A 15570-nucleotide genomic window follows, 5' to 3' on the forward strand; every position below is an offset into this window, starting at 1 on the left:
CTGTACATCAGTTTGATAATAAAAATTTGAAAAAAAAAAAAAGAAAGAAAGAAAGAAAAGAGTCAGGAAAGTGATGAATTGCTCCCTGAGGCGCAAAGTTACAGAAGATTTCAGAGGAAGGAGGGCATTTAATATGAGCATAAAAATCAAGCATTAGAAGATAAATAAAATGAATTTGGCATAGTGGCTCACTCTTGTTTCCCCAGCTATGTGGGAGGCATAAATAGAGATCAGAGTCCACCCCAGACAAAAAGCACAAGACTCAATTGGATAACTACAGAAATAAAGGACTAAGGATATAGCTCAAGTGCTACAGTATATGCCTAGGAATCATGAAGACCTTGAGTTCAAAACCCAGGATTGCCAAGAGAGAAAAATGACCGGAAGAGTGATTTGCAAAGTGTATGTGCAGTTAGGTTTGTTTGTAGCATCGTGGTGGAAAACAAAACAAGATGATTGGTCTGTAAAGTAACATTCTTATCACCTTGTGGTGAGATCTTATTAAAAAATTTTAAATAAAAACTGTTTTTTAAGTAAATTTTCATGAAAACGATTTTTCTCTCTTTCTGAGACAGATTCTCCTTAGGAAGCCAACTGGCTTCAAACATCTTGCTTTAGCCTCTCAAGTGCTAGCTTTGCGGGTATGTGCCACCGTGTCTGACTCACTAAACCTTGAAAAACATCACCACAATGACCCACTTGGAATACTGTTGTGCAAATATAATTCCCACCTCAAGTGACTTCTCCCAAATTAACTGTTATGCATGAGTTATTTTCCTAGTGAAATAAACATGACAGAACCTAAATGAGAGGCATGAGGGAGGGAAAGCAGTGGTATTCATGGGTTGAAAGTAGGACTAGAACAATTATATCCAGGTAAAATCCAAGAGATACTTGGGGGACACTCAGTCAAGGGTTATATTTATTTTGTTCCTTTTGCTTGCTATGATGTTCTGAGTTTATTTCCATATAATTTGTGTTTTAGACCTCCTGCCAATAAATTTAATATTTTAGGATCTTTGGAACAATAAATATAAAATATTAAAGAGTCATAAAAACTATGTTAGTATGCTACAATAGATATTTAAATAGCAAAACATCTAAAATTGCCAAGGGCAAGTGTATGGCCTTGTTCCTAGAAAATGTCAATTGGATTGGATATCTAAGGTTTTTAATTACTCTGGATTTCAGTGCCCGCAGTTGTGTTGGCTTTCAATGCTCTGATGGAAATACACTGCTTCAGGCTTTGCTTTCCCTTCTATAATTCCATTTTACATAGTAACAAAGACGATAGCTTCATAGAAAAGAAGGAATAAGAGAGAAAAAAAAACCGAGAATACTCAGGATTCCAGTGCTTAACTTTTACAACCCAACAGTTGTGAATAATTTATTGTCTATAATATAAGGACCTCTTTCATGTTTTCTAAGCAGTAGATGCCAAATAGCAAAAATGAATAACAAAATCCAAGTCATTTTATCACTACTTTATTGTCCCACTGTGACACATTTCTGGGCATTTTATTGCATTTCCACTTTTGTCCAACCTAATAAAAAAAAAGCCAGTTACTTCTTTCTATCCAAACAATTCAGCAGCAACTGTGAGGATAATAAAAGGGTGATTTATAATCGATGTGAATAATTTCTTGAAGCCAGTTTAGAACTGTCTCATAAGTCTCATCTTAATATGAAAGACTATAATTCATAAAACACTACTACTGGAGTGGAATTAAGAAAAAGTTCTAATGTAAAGTGCTTCATTAAACCTGGGTGCAGCAAAGTGTCAGTCATTCTAACCAAAGTTATTCTGCTTTTGCAACATACAATAAAAGGGAAATATTCAGTGTGAAATATTTTAACCAATACTGTTAAAGTATGTGAACTAATATAAAAGAGCAGAGAATTCATTATCCAATATAGTGAATAGTCATCTTTCTTGCACATGATAATTTACAACAAAACAATACAAAATGAGACTTGTTGCCCTCCTTGGCCTTCATTTTAAGGAGACTTGTTCCATATTCTGTCACCTTATAGTTTCAATGCATGTATTTTTCTCTTTAAAATTTTGAACTCAGGACTTATGTTTGCTGGGCTAACACCAATTGAGCCACATCTCCAGAGTAGCTTCCTGCAGGTTATTTTTGGAGATGTCTTTCCAATTATTGACTTCTTTCCTACTCTATTTAGGTTTGCTCCTTACTTGATGTCATCTGACCACACTGATTTAGAGATTATCTACAACCTCAAATTTCCTACATGTATATCTCTAACCCATTTCCTACATTTACATCTCTATCTGCATGTATATCTCTTACACAGGTCAGATGAATTTCTGAACCATGTATTCCTTGGGATATGTAATGGGTGGGCATCTTCAAGTCAACACAACCTGCCTTCCTAATATTCTCACTCTCCTTAGGAGTTACCTAGAGCAACAAGTCACACAGTATTGCATAATTACTTGTTTTTATCTCTGGTGGATAGTTTCAAACAAGTTTGACCTCTCCTTTTCCTCCTCAAAAGAGGAAAAAGGATTCTAAAAAACCTCTGTAGAGCATATAAATAATTGCTTTTCTCTTAGATCATCTTCAGTGATGCTGTCTTTTTAGTTTATTGTGCAGTTTTTCCTGTGGCAGAAAAAAAATCAGTATGTACATCATTGAACACAAAATCAATATGGCATTCTTATTAAATTTAAGTTCAATTTCCCCAGATGGGTACCTAAGAAACCTAGGAAACTTTCCTCATTTTTTCATCATATGTGCTAATCTTTGTATCTTGATAGAAACAGATAATAATCTAATAAAAATGTTCCAGTATTTCTGGAGAGATAAGATAGCACTGAATAGATTATGTGATTTGCATGAACTACAAATGGCATTGTATGGTATCAAATCCATTATTAAGACATCAGTAGAGACTACAGTCTTTTAAAGAAACTTCCAAGAAAAAGTAGGTCAGAAGAAAGGAATAAAATAAATTGTTGTTTTATTGTGATCATTGTAAAGCCAGTTTCTGTTAACCCACAGAGAAGAGTAGACAGTTGAAGGGAAGAAAGGGTGGGAGGAGAATGTAGCAAAGAATTCATTTTATGTACCACAAATGAAGAAGAGTAAGGGAAAGGGTGGGTCTAAGAGGGGTGAGAATGTTGAAAGGGGTGATCAAGATTCATTGTCTTCATAGAGTACTTTGTTAAATGGCACCTCCTTTGTATAACTTCTTAAAGATAAACATTTAAAGAAACAATTAGTCTTAGACAAAAGGAACACAGGTAGATGTGGCAAAAAGAAATCACCAGTGCATGGAAAGATTTGTTTGTAGAAGAACTTGTGTTTTTATTAGTTATTCATCTGAAGGTCAGGAATTTTGATCCCTAAGATTTAGTTGATCAACCATTCATTGGCTGATCATGTGATCACATTTGAGGAGTCTGTCGCAAACAGAAAACAAATGAGGAATATTCAATATTAGGGTGACCTCATGCTTAAAGACAGATAATAATTATTTGGAAAATCTCCAAAGGTCTTTATACTCCTAGTTATATAATTCATAGAAACTAAAACATGAACCCAAACTAGATTTGGTAATGTTCAAATCACATGTCAAATAAGGAAGCTAGAAAGCACAACATTAGGGCTGGGAATATGGCCTAGTGGTAGGGTGCTTGCCTCATATATATGGGTTCGATTCCTCAGCACCACATTTATAGAAAAATCCAGAAGTGGTGCTGTGACTCAAGTGGCAGAGTGCTAGTCTTGAGCACAAAGAAGCCAGGGTCAGTGCTCAGGCCCTAAATTCAGGCTCCAGGACTGGCAAAAAAAAAAAAAAAAAAAAAAAAAAAGCACAACAACATTATAGCAAACACTGTATAACTGCATCCACGAATGGAGATGACAACATAAAGCAGACTGAAAGCCACTGACTGATAGGAGGTAAGGGGTTAGGGAAGTGGGAGTAGGTGAGGGTGCGGACGGTGACTTCCGTGTGAACAATGAACCCCTGCTCCAACGGAAATGAAGGCTAGGAAGAGGTCTGAGGTGAGAAAGGCCAGCGGAGAGCACCAGGGAAGGGGAGTGTAGCCACACACCTCCCGTACAAACCTGTTGAGATCTGCTTGGGAGGAGGGGAGAGAGAATGAGGGACCCTGGCAAAGGGGGTGAGTCTAATCCACGCGTGTTGTATGTGTAGATGGACAGGTCAAAGGGCAGCTACCTTGTACAACGAATGGATGACAATAAATAAATAAACATCCCTGCACAGGAACGCTACAAAAACACCAGCACAAATAATAAGCAATAGATTAGGCCTACAAGGAATTTTGAGAAAGAAATTACGAATTGGAGAATACAGAATTTCTGAAGATAATAATTTTGCATAAAATGTGTATATCCTAGGTGCCAAGAAATACTGTAAGCATAGAAGACACATTAACTCATTTGAATCTCTTTTTCTAGTGATGGGAATTGAACCCATGGCCTTGTACATGCTAAGCCTACCTTTCCTCTACACTATACCATACTGCTTATTAGGTTACTAAATGAGCCTATGAAAAGGATATTGCTATTATAAATGGAAGTAAAGTGAAACATTTGGCTCCATTAGTAATTTCACTTTGATCTCTAGCAACTCCAAGAGTTAACTTAGTACTCTTTATATATTTTGATTTCATATGCTATCCATTTTTTTGTGTGATTCCGGGAAAGTTTCTTATCTGACCTAGTCACACATTTTTTTTTAATCATACTTCTTTTATCTCTTATTTGTTCTTGAGGAAGAAAATTGCATAACACAATTCTGATAAAGCTCTGAGCTCAGTGTCTTAGATGAAGAGATGCTAATGATAACAATGATGGTGGTATAAGATGTAACTGTTTTGTAAGCATTAGACAAGTTTCTAATATTTCCCTGATAGAATCTGTGCACATGAATTCCTGCAATATAGCCTTTTTATTTGCCCTGAGTCACTTTTTTATTTCCTTGAAATCTAGAACTTGTGTAATGTGTAGATGATAGATGACAAGAGGATAAATAAACAGCTCCAGGGAAAAATGAATGTATTTTATACACAGTGAGCTAAACAAACCACAGAAGGCTACAAGGCTAGGACAGCTTTCCTAAGATCCCAGGTTTAATGAATACAAACAGAGCTTATTGTTAGCAGAGAACTTAGAGCTTCACTAAGTACAGATGTCAGGGAGGAAGATGAATAGTTTTTATTTGTTGATAGTTGGAGACAACTGCTTGTCATTTGCTAGCCATTTTAACTTCCGGTGCAAATAGTGTTAGTGCTATTATCTATACTGTACAGGAGTGCATTTCTCAAATCTTTCTTTATCCCATTGTTTAAGACTTTATCCAAAAAATATTCAATTCAGTTATATTTTTCAGTGCCCAAGAGGTAAGTGAAGCCCAATCTCATTCACAGGTTTTAGTAAATGCCAGTAGAAATATACCCTTCCTAATAAGAGTTAGTGCCATTTCAGAGACTAGCTGTTTAATATGTAAGATAAATTATATTTGGAATTATAACAGGGATCTGGTCATATTGATGCAGTACTGAAGATGGTATGTCATTTTGCTCAAATTGTTTGTTGTGCCTGAAACCACTGTTAGAAATCAACCTATTTCTATGCAAATCCAAGCTCCTATTCTGACAGGGACTTTTTGTCCTTGAACTGGAAACTAAAACCCTGATAGCACTGTTACAGCTAAGGCTGCATAATATAAAGAGAAGACTAAAATGCAAAAGATTAGTCTGATAGAATCTGTTTGAATTTTCAAAGCATCAAAGGAAAATAGGTCCTGCTTTGGGAGAACCCTTAAGTCATGCTGATAGTTAAGTTACCAACAATAGTGCACATACATCCTGTGTTATCTATTTGTTCTGTGACAAATTTTTATGAGAAGACAAAATTAAATGATCTGGGTAGTGTGACAGTAATGCCTATTCATTTTCTATGATTTCTTTTCTTCTATAGAAAATGTCTTCATTTGACAAAGAAGGTCTCCACTTTTCTCTGACTGGAGGGTTGGGCTAGCTCTCTAGCAAGTGCTTCTAGCTCTTGATTAATTAGCAATTGGACAAAATTATACTTTCAATTGCACTCTCGGCTCTCTATATCAATTTAGGTTGAATTGTCTTCAAAACAAAACATTAGTTGAAAGAAACATAAAAGTGCTTTATGTTATATAAGAGGTCTTTTTTTCCTCTGTAAATGTAACAACCACATTAAACAACATAAAGGCAACACAAAGGCTCTAACAATTTGTCTTGCAATGGTCTATACCCAGTTCCACGAAAGGTCAGAAGAAAAAGATGTCTGCAGTTTAGAGCCCTGGCATGTTTCACAATGACACTTCCTGGCAGCTCCTCCCTTGTTCTTAGGAAGTTGTGATCTTCCTGAAAGTCAAATAAATTGGTTGTCTTTGGGCTTTTTAGTTCTCCACCCTCTGGTCATACAGCTTCCTTTTATTAAAATGGATTCAGTAATAAGTCCTCATATTTTCTAAGAGACTCAGACTAACAAAATTAAACATCCTCAGTTTTTTTATCAATTATTAATGAATGCTTAAAAATATTGACCAAACTTGGTTATCTACAGTATATTTCTACCGCAATAAGAAGTAGTTGTATATGATCTATCCAGACAAAATTCCAAGATAATGTTTTATTTATTTGAAAAGAGATACAAGGGAAAGTGTCTATGGTCTACTGGTTTTATGTAATAAAGTAGAAATGAATTTCTAGGATTCAATCACCATTTTCAAGATGAATAGAGTGAATGAAAGTATTTTGCTTCAGCCTGGATTGCAGGCCTGCAGTCCTAGCTACTGGGACGAAGATCTGAGGATCAGTTTGAAGCCAGTCAGGGTAGTAAAGTCCATGCAATTCCTATGTCCAATTAACCACTAGAAAAGCTGGAAGAGGAGCTGTGGCTAAAGTGGTAGTAGAGGGCTAGCTGTGAGTAGACACCCGAGGGTCAGAGTCCCAGTCTTGTCTGCAAGCTCCAGTGCTGGCATTTGAATAAATACATAAATGAAGGGATGAATGAATGAATACTAAGAGTGAGCACACTTTATCATTTCCTTAGATATAAAGTTATAAAAGCAGGTGAAACTAAACGGACAGAACACTATTTGATGATTAATCAGTGAATTAAAGAAGAGTTTAGCATAGTGTGGTTACTTCTGGAAAGAAGACAGCAATCTGCAAGAATCTGTTAAACTGACAGCACTCAGTATCTTGATATCAGAGGTAATTAATGAATAGTTAATGGTAACCGACAAAGATGGCAAGCTCCTACTTCCCCTCCCTAAGTTGCTAAGACTACAGGCAGGAGCCAAACCTGAATTTCCAATACAATGTTGAGATATCTGATATTAACAAAAAAAATTTAAAACCATTTTACCTATTATTATCTTCTGAAAAATCCTCTCTACAGATAAGAACCCCTATCCTGCACAGACAGGAATCAATCAACATGCTGAAAGAAAGCCACACGAAGCTACTGAGGTGCCCACACTTTCCCCCAGAATCATCAGGTTTAAGATGCAGTAAGAACCAACCATATAGACACAGAAAAAAAGATAGGCATGTAGCAACTTTACATAATACGCCCATTAACTTTTATGAAGGTATCAAAAGTTAGTTTTATATTTACAGGAAGAGAAAATAATAATCAAAATCCACTGGTTCTTCCTAAATGAATAGCATTAGCATCACTGAAGGAAAAAAAAGACTTCAGAAACAAAATAAATGCTTTCCCTTCAAGAAAAGCTAGGCTAATGTGGTGGGTTTTTTTTTTTTTTCTGAATTTAAAATGCTTAGCAAGCGTCTATAAATCAGAAGGTTCTGAAAATTCTGGTTGTTATTGTTAATTCTTTGATTAATCGTGGCTTTATTACCTGTGTAAATGGCAATTAAGTCTCAGTGCCTCATGTAGAAGAAAAGGTTATTTTCTCAGTTCTGTTTTCAAATATTCATTGTTGAAATTGCCTTTATTGCTACGCACTTACCTCTTATGAATATATTGTTACAATATCAAATTACTCTATCATTTTAAACTTGTCAGCTTAAATTGTAGAAATTTCATATCATATTGAAAGCTCTCCTAATTCCCCAGAAGGCTCCATTTGTGGGTGGAGGATCTTGCTTTCCGCACCGTACCTCACGCAAGGCAGGCGTGTGAAGGAGTCAGAACACGGAGGATATAGAGAATGAAGACACCCTGGCCAACACACACTCGTTCTGTTCAAGAGCTGTAGAAATGATTATGTTTAATCACAGTTGGAGCTGCTGACCGGCAGAATCAACATCCTAAGCCAGACAAATTTACAGTGCTTGTTGCCAATAGATGGCTGGGTAAGAGACCCAGAGATGGCATATTCTGAACTTGGTGTTTTTATCTCCTTACAATTAGAATAAAAATGTTTTGTTTAATCTAATGCAAACACACACTGTATATGTATGTGTACATATACACATACACACTCGTGTTCCAAGGCTTTTATCTTTAATGTATTTTGTAAACTACTAAGTGAATTATCTCTTTGTAATATCTCATCTGTATTCACATGCTAGATATTTGTCAGTCTATATTTCACATTTATATTGATTTATTTTCATGTTTTCTCTTCACAAAACTGCATTTTTCTCAACCTTGAATCAGTGATATGAAGGCAAGAGAAGACTGATATTATATTTTAATATATCATATCATAAACACTGTTAAAAGGCGTGTGTCTGATAGCACCAGCGTTCCTCACCAATAGTGTGAGAAAGATATGAGACTCCTGTCTCTCTTTTTCTCACTCTCTCTCTTTTTCTCTTCTTGCTTAAAACAGAAATCAATGATTAAGGAAGGTCAAGAAATGACAGAAAAATACAATGTTTTTAAGATCATATGTAATTAAATTATTTATTATTAGCTCATACCACTGTAAAGTAAAATAAACAATATTTCTCTCCCATGGAAGAAAAGCCCAGGTCCAGATGGAATCACAGTGGAATTCTTCAAAGCAGAACTTACACCAATACTCCTCAAACTCTTCAACAAAACTGAAAGTGAAAGTTCACTACCAAACACATTCTACGATGCCAGTATAACCCTTATCCCAAAACCAGACAAGGACTGATCAAAGAAAGAGAAATACAGAACCATTTCTTTGATGAACATCAATGGAAAACTTCTCAACACAATTCTGGCCAATCGACTTCAACATCTCATAAAAAAAAATTATACACTATGATCAAACCGGATTCATTCCAGGGCTGCAAATCTGGTTTAATATATGCAAGTCAATTAACATAATTCACCACATCAATAGGAACAAGGAGAAGAATCACACGATTATTTCTTTAGACACAGAAAAAGCATTTGACAAAAGGATGAATGCTTTGGAGAAACTAGAATTCCAGGGAACATTCCTGAATATAATAAAGGCTCTGTATGACAAACATACAGCTAACATTATACTTAATGGCAAAAAGTTAAAACCATTTCCTTTAAAATCAGGAGCAAGACAAGGATGTCCTCTCTCTCCACTCTTCTTCAACATAGTACTAGAATTCCTAGCCAGAGCAATAAGGAAAGGGGCAAATATAAAGGGGTTCCAAATAGGGAAAGATGAAGTAAAACTCTCTTTTCAGGTGACATGTTCCTGTATTTAAAGAGCCCCATAGACTCTACTCCCAAGTTACTTGAGCTGATCCAAAACTTTGGCAAAGTAGCAGGATATAAAATAAGTCCTCAAAAATCAATGGCTTTTCTGTATGCTAGCAAAGCAAAGAGTGAGGCTGAAATCAGGAAAGCAACTCCTTTTGCAATAGCCTCAAAAAACATAGCATACTTAGGAATAACCTTAACTAAAGAAGTGAAAGACTTCTCTGATGAAAAGTTTAAAAAGATGAAAAAGGAAATTAAAGCAGAACTAAGGATATGGAAAAACCTCCCATCCTCCTGGATTGGGAGGCTTAACATCGTGAAAATGGCAATACTGCCAATGGCTATCTACAAATTTAATGTTATACCCATCAATATTCCAACACTATTCTTAAATGAAATGGAGGAAGCGATTCAACAATTCAATACATATTCTAAAAAATTAAAAATGAATAAGGGCTTGTTTGTGAGGGGTGGGTGAGAATGTTGAATGGGGAACATTGATCAAGAGTGATTATTCATAAATTGCATTGTTGAATGGCAGCTTCTTTGTACAACTAACAGATAATGCAAATATTGAAATAAATAAATAAAAAGAAATAAAATCTGTAATGCACCTATCACATTCTGAGAATTTATCACTGAACTATATTCTAAATTTGAAGTATTTATATAATTACATACTGTTCATTTATAAGGTAAAGACTTGTCTTATTTCTTTATTCATTCCTAGATCTTTTGTTTAATATTCTATTAAATATTATAACAAAACTGTTATATTACTAAATTAAGGAATAATTAAGTTAAATCTTTTTAGAGATGTTACTTGATGTAATAGCTTTTCCACTGTTACCATTAACATCAACAACACGGAATTGCACTTAACATTTCTATCCTTATGTTTACAACTTTTGATATGATTTATTACAGTACTCTTCACAATGAAGTGTACAAATAGTATGGAAATTTTTTGACATACTGCTTTCATTGTTGTTGCAATCATCACATAAAATCTCAACAAAATATTCCTGTACATTTCAATTCTAAGACTGAAAACTGTAAGACAAATCAAAGTTTATTTTATTATATTGGAAATGGAAAGTAAAATAATAAACATCTTTCTTTAGCTATAAAAAACAATTGCTAACATGTTTTATTTTCATTATTTTGTTTTAATATAGCCCTGCTGGGATAAGACAGGGAATTTATGCATCATTGGCTATGGCAATGAATAACTTGGCCATTGCGTTGTATAATAATCCATGTTTATTCCCAAGGCATAAACTATAACTTGGGAGTAAATCAGTCATTTTGGAAGCTTTGTTTTTTTTAACTCTATCAGAAGTCATAGTATCATGCATACTCTGGTATTGAGTTTAGTACATGAAAGTTACATGCTTGAAAAATTCATTTTTTATTATTTTCAAATATATATATATATATACATATATATATATATATATATATATATATATTTTTTTTTTTTTTTTTTTTTTTTGCCAGTCCTGGGCCTTGGACTCAGGGCCTGAGCACTGTCCCTGGCTTCTTCCCGCTCAAGGCTAGCACTCTGCCACTTGAGCCACAGTGCCGCTTCTGGCCGTTTTCTGTATATGTGGTGCTGGGGAATCGAACCTAGGGCCTCGTGTATCCGAGGCAGGCACTCTTACCACTAGGCTATATCCCCAGCCCCTCGAAAATATTTTTGACGCCAATTAAGGCTAGTTTTCCATGTATCCACCATTGAGTAATGAAGTATTTTAGTATCTTTCACATAGTTCATATTTTACTACTAGAAGTCTACTAATGTAACTATAGCTAAACTACGTTGTTCAATCACATGTAATGTAAAAATAAATTCTAATACTTCATGTTCATGTAGTTGTGACAGAAAGAAATGATGAGGTTCCTACCAATAAACAACACTATGAAGCATTAAAGACTAGACTATCCTATAGTGTTGTTTTGATTGTTTCTTAGTACTAAGGTATAATCTTTAGACTTCTCACACTGTTTTTGTTTTTGGACTCATTGCTGGAGCTTTACTATTTGGTCTGTACTGAGATTTTTACTAGCTAATTGAAGATGAGAGTATCTAATTTTTTAATAATATTTTATTTCATTGTAGAGGTAATATATGGAGGGGCTACAGTTTCATAAGGAATGTAATGAGAGTCTCTGATTTTAAGATACTTCTTCTATGACTTTCATGAATCTTTTTTGATACTTGAAGCAAGAATATGATTTATTCTCAACCCAACACAAAGGTCTGTTTTGACTAATGAAGGGACCAGGGTACAAAAGGAAAAATGTAAAGAGGAATATGAGTCTCTTAATGTTTCAATATATTACTACATTTGACATTTATTGAGAAACATAGAAGTAGATATGAAAGAATGCAAAAAAAAAAAAAAACCAACTACCAGACCCTAGTGGGAGACATATTTGTGAGTATTTACCTGTAGTCTACTAAAGCACAACATTATTTTGGCTAAAAGTCCAAGAGCATAATTATTGGATCATAGGGCAGCTCTATGTTTAATTTTGTGAGGAATATTCATAATGCTTCCCAGAGTGATGGAACAAGTTTATATTCCAACAATAGGGTATTTGTTTTCCCTTTTGGCCACATCCTTGTAAGTATCTGTTCTCATTTGTTTCCTTGATAATAGCCATTCTAACTTGGTTGAGGCAAAATCTCAATATTGTTTTGATTTACATTAGCTTTATGGCCAGAGATGTTGGGAACTTTTTCATGTGTCTATTGGCCATTTTCATGTCTTCTGAGAAGACTTTCTATTTAGCTCATTAGCCTATTTATTAATCCAGTTTAATTGTTTAAGTTCTCTGTATATTCTGCATATTAGCCCATTGTCTCAAATGTAGCTGGCAAAAATCTTCCATTCTGTAGGCTGTCTTTTTATCTTGCTGGCTATGTCATTTACAGTAAAGAAACTTTTTAGTTTGAGGCAATCCCATGTATCAAGTCTTTCTTTGATATACTGAGCTTCTGGATCTTTAGTCAGAAAGTTCTTTTCTGTCCTAAGGAGTTTCCTGGATACAGGAGTTCCTTGGATACAACTCAATCATGTGCATTGCAGAAGCCCAGGTGCCTCACCCTGGAAGAACAGATCAAGAAAATGCGGTATATATACACAAGGGAATTTTAGGAAGAATGGTATTACACCACTTGTAAAGAAAAGGAAAAAGCTGGCGGGGAGAGCATGTTAAGTGAAGTGAGGCCTAGAAAGGAAACATGCATGCTCTACCTGATAGGTGGAAGATAGATTTAGTTGGGTGGTGCCCAAATATATACAAATATATTCACTGAAATATGGTAGACTCAAGAGAGAATTCAGATCATATAATTCCTTAGAAAGGTAAAGCTGAAGTTGAAACAAGTAAACATCAGGAAACAGATACTAGAAAAGGGAGGGGTGGGGTCAAAGGGAAAGAGTTGACAAATGAAGATGAGAAGAGGGACAAACAGTAAACAGTCCTGTTGGGGGCTGTCCTTCCCCCCAGCCCTGGGACAATGGGAAGGAGCCCCTCCCACCTTCCGGCCTCAACAGGAAGAGAAAGGCTCCGCCCCTTGGGAGGTGAACACGTGCGTGCCACCATGATGGGGTTGTCCCGCCCACAAAGGAAGTTTCGTGATGTCACTTGATGGACATGGTCCTTAGCCTATGACTGGCCATTTGGCCAGCCCCCTTTCTTTCCCGCCATTACTTCTATATAAGTGCCCTTCCATATTAAAGTCTTTGAGACGCTTCCCACCACCGCAGCGTGTCCCTGATGCCTTCCTTTTCGCCTCCGCCCTTGGTAACATGTGAGGGGACTGGGGGGAGGGGAGGCTTCAGCAACCTTTCCTCAACTTAGCGCTTGCCCATGTGAGCACGCCTTTGGCCTTCCGCTGGCGGAGGGCCAGGCTGAGTGCTCTTTCTTAGAGTTTGTGGTTACCATTCTCCCTGTGGGGGGAGAAAGGGGTTGTCCAGACCCCAACACAGTCCAACGTATATGCTACCAAATTAAGGAGAGGGAGGGAAGGGGGGCGAAGGAAAAAAAGATGAGTGAAAATGTTGAAGGAGGCGACATGAATCTAGATGTATTGTCTTCATGGACTGTTTCGTTAACTGGCAACTCCTTTGTACAACTAACTACTTAATGATAATAAAAAAGTACTATTTTCATAAAAAGCTATTCTATATCAATATTTTTAACATATTAACGATCCTTTGTTTCTTATGTTATGAATTTTAGTGTTTGGAAAGTATGCTTAGGACTCAAAGAAGAATACATGAATTCTTCAGTCTATGAAACAAACAGCCAGTTTTCATTTATTTCACAGATGTCATAAAGAGTGTATCCTGAATGTTTTCCAAATGACATTAAACTGATTTATGACAAACAAGAAACTGCTTTATAGTTCCTAAAAATAATACAATTTTGCCATCCAGTTTCACTGAATTATTTTAATCATCTGAGTTACTAGTTGGTCTGCATTTCTTAAGATATGATCTTTGATTATACTCCATGTTACTCACACTACTTAGCAGGTACTAATTTAATGCACAAAATTTTTTCACAAATATTTTATTTCTTTATGAAAGTAACAGTGTATCATAAAAACAATTTACTTTCCTTTCTGCTAAGAGGGTAAACAGAAATTGTTTTTCTTCCTTTTTAGTAACACTAAATAAATTAGAAATATGCCTTAACAAAAGTCAAGACGCATTTCTCCAAATGTTTAACTTATTTCAGATAATAAATATCAAAAGCTCTAACAAAAAAAGCCTTGAGGATAGGAAGAAAAGTTAGAAGTAAATATGAAGTAAATACACTAGAGGAGCCACTATAAATGGCTTTCAACTGTTTAACTTCTCTTCAAATCTAGACAAGACAGACTGAAGTTCATTATAAGTACTTATCTTATTACACTAATAATATATGGAAGTGGATGGGTGTCGTTACCCTCTGGAGGGGGCTTGAACCCGGGAACTGAAACGACGAAAATCAGGACATGGGGGATACAAAGGTGGATGAACCAATGCACATTTTATTTTAGAAGGGCCAGCACTTATATACTGTTTTAGAAATGGGGTCATAAGACATCAGTTTACAACTTAAAGAGTAAAGTTCAAACAGAAAGTTGTACATATAAAAGCATGGCTACATTTACCAATACATCAAAGGCTCAGACTGGTCAAGGCAAGGCTACAATTATCCCTTAGCTACTGTTTACCCTGTGCTAACTATCTTAACAATAAAACTCCCTACATACTGTGAAATCCTCCCCCCCGCCCCAGGCAGATGGGTCAACTGAGTAGGGGACGAATGTCTCATGACCAAATGGTTTTATTCCACCATCAAACACAGAAAAAACCTTAGCAGAGGCGCAGGTCTGTGCCCAGGCTGAGGCCACCAGAGGTCAGAGACTCATTCTCCCACAGAGGGGACTGGGATTATATATTTGGTAGTATTGCTATTTAGTTGAAGGAGAAATGGCATAGTTATGAATGAAGAAAGTGATCATGGAACTTGGAGAAACTATCTCATATTGATAATTCAATAAATATTATTAAAGAAATTCACTCAAATTTAAAGATTACTAATTTCTTACATCTGTTTCTTTTTTTTAAAGAAACACATATTAAAATAGCTCTATGGTGTCACACATCATCCTTCAATCTGACAAATATTGAAGGTCAGGTACATGCTATTGGGATGTAGAATTTGTGTGTATGTGTGTTGGGTGTGTTTGTATGTCTATGTCCAGACAATCCTTCCTCCAGGTAGCAATAATAATAACAAAAGTAAATGTGCAATTCTCTGAGGTGCCACAGAGAATTTAAAATGACCATACTGTTTAAATACTATCAAGGCACTTTATACATCATTTTACATAGAATAT

This window comes from Perognathus longimembris, chromosome 21, assembly GCF_023159225.1.
Source record: "Perognathus longimembris pacificus isolate PPM17 chromosome 21, ASM2315922v1, whole genome shotgun sequence".
NCBI lineage: Eukaryota > Metazoa > Chordata > Mammalia > Rodentia > Heteromyidae > Perognathus > Perognathus longimembris.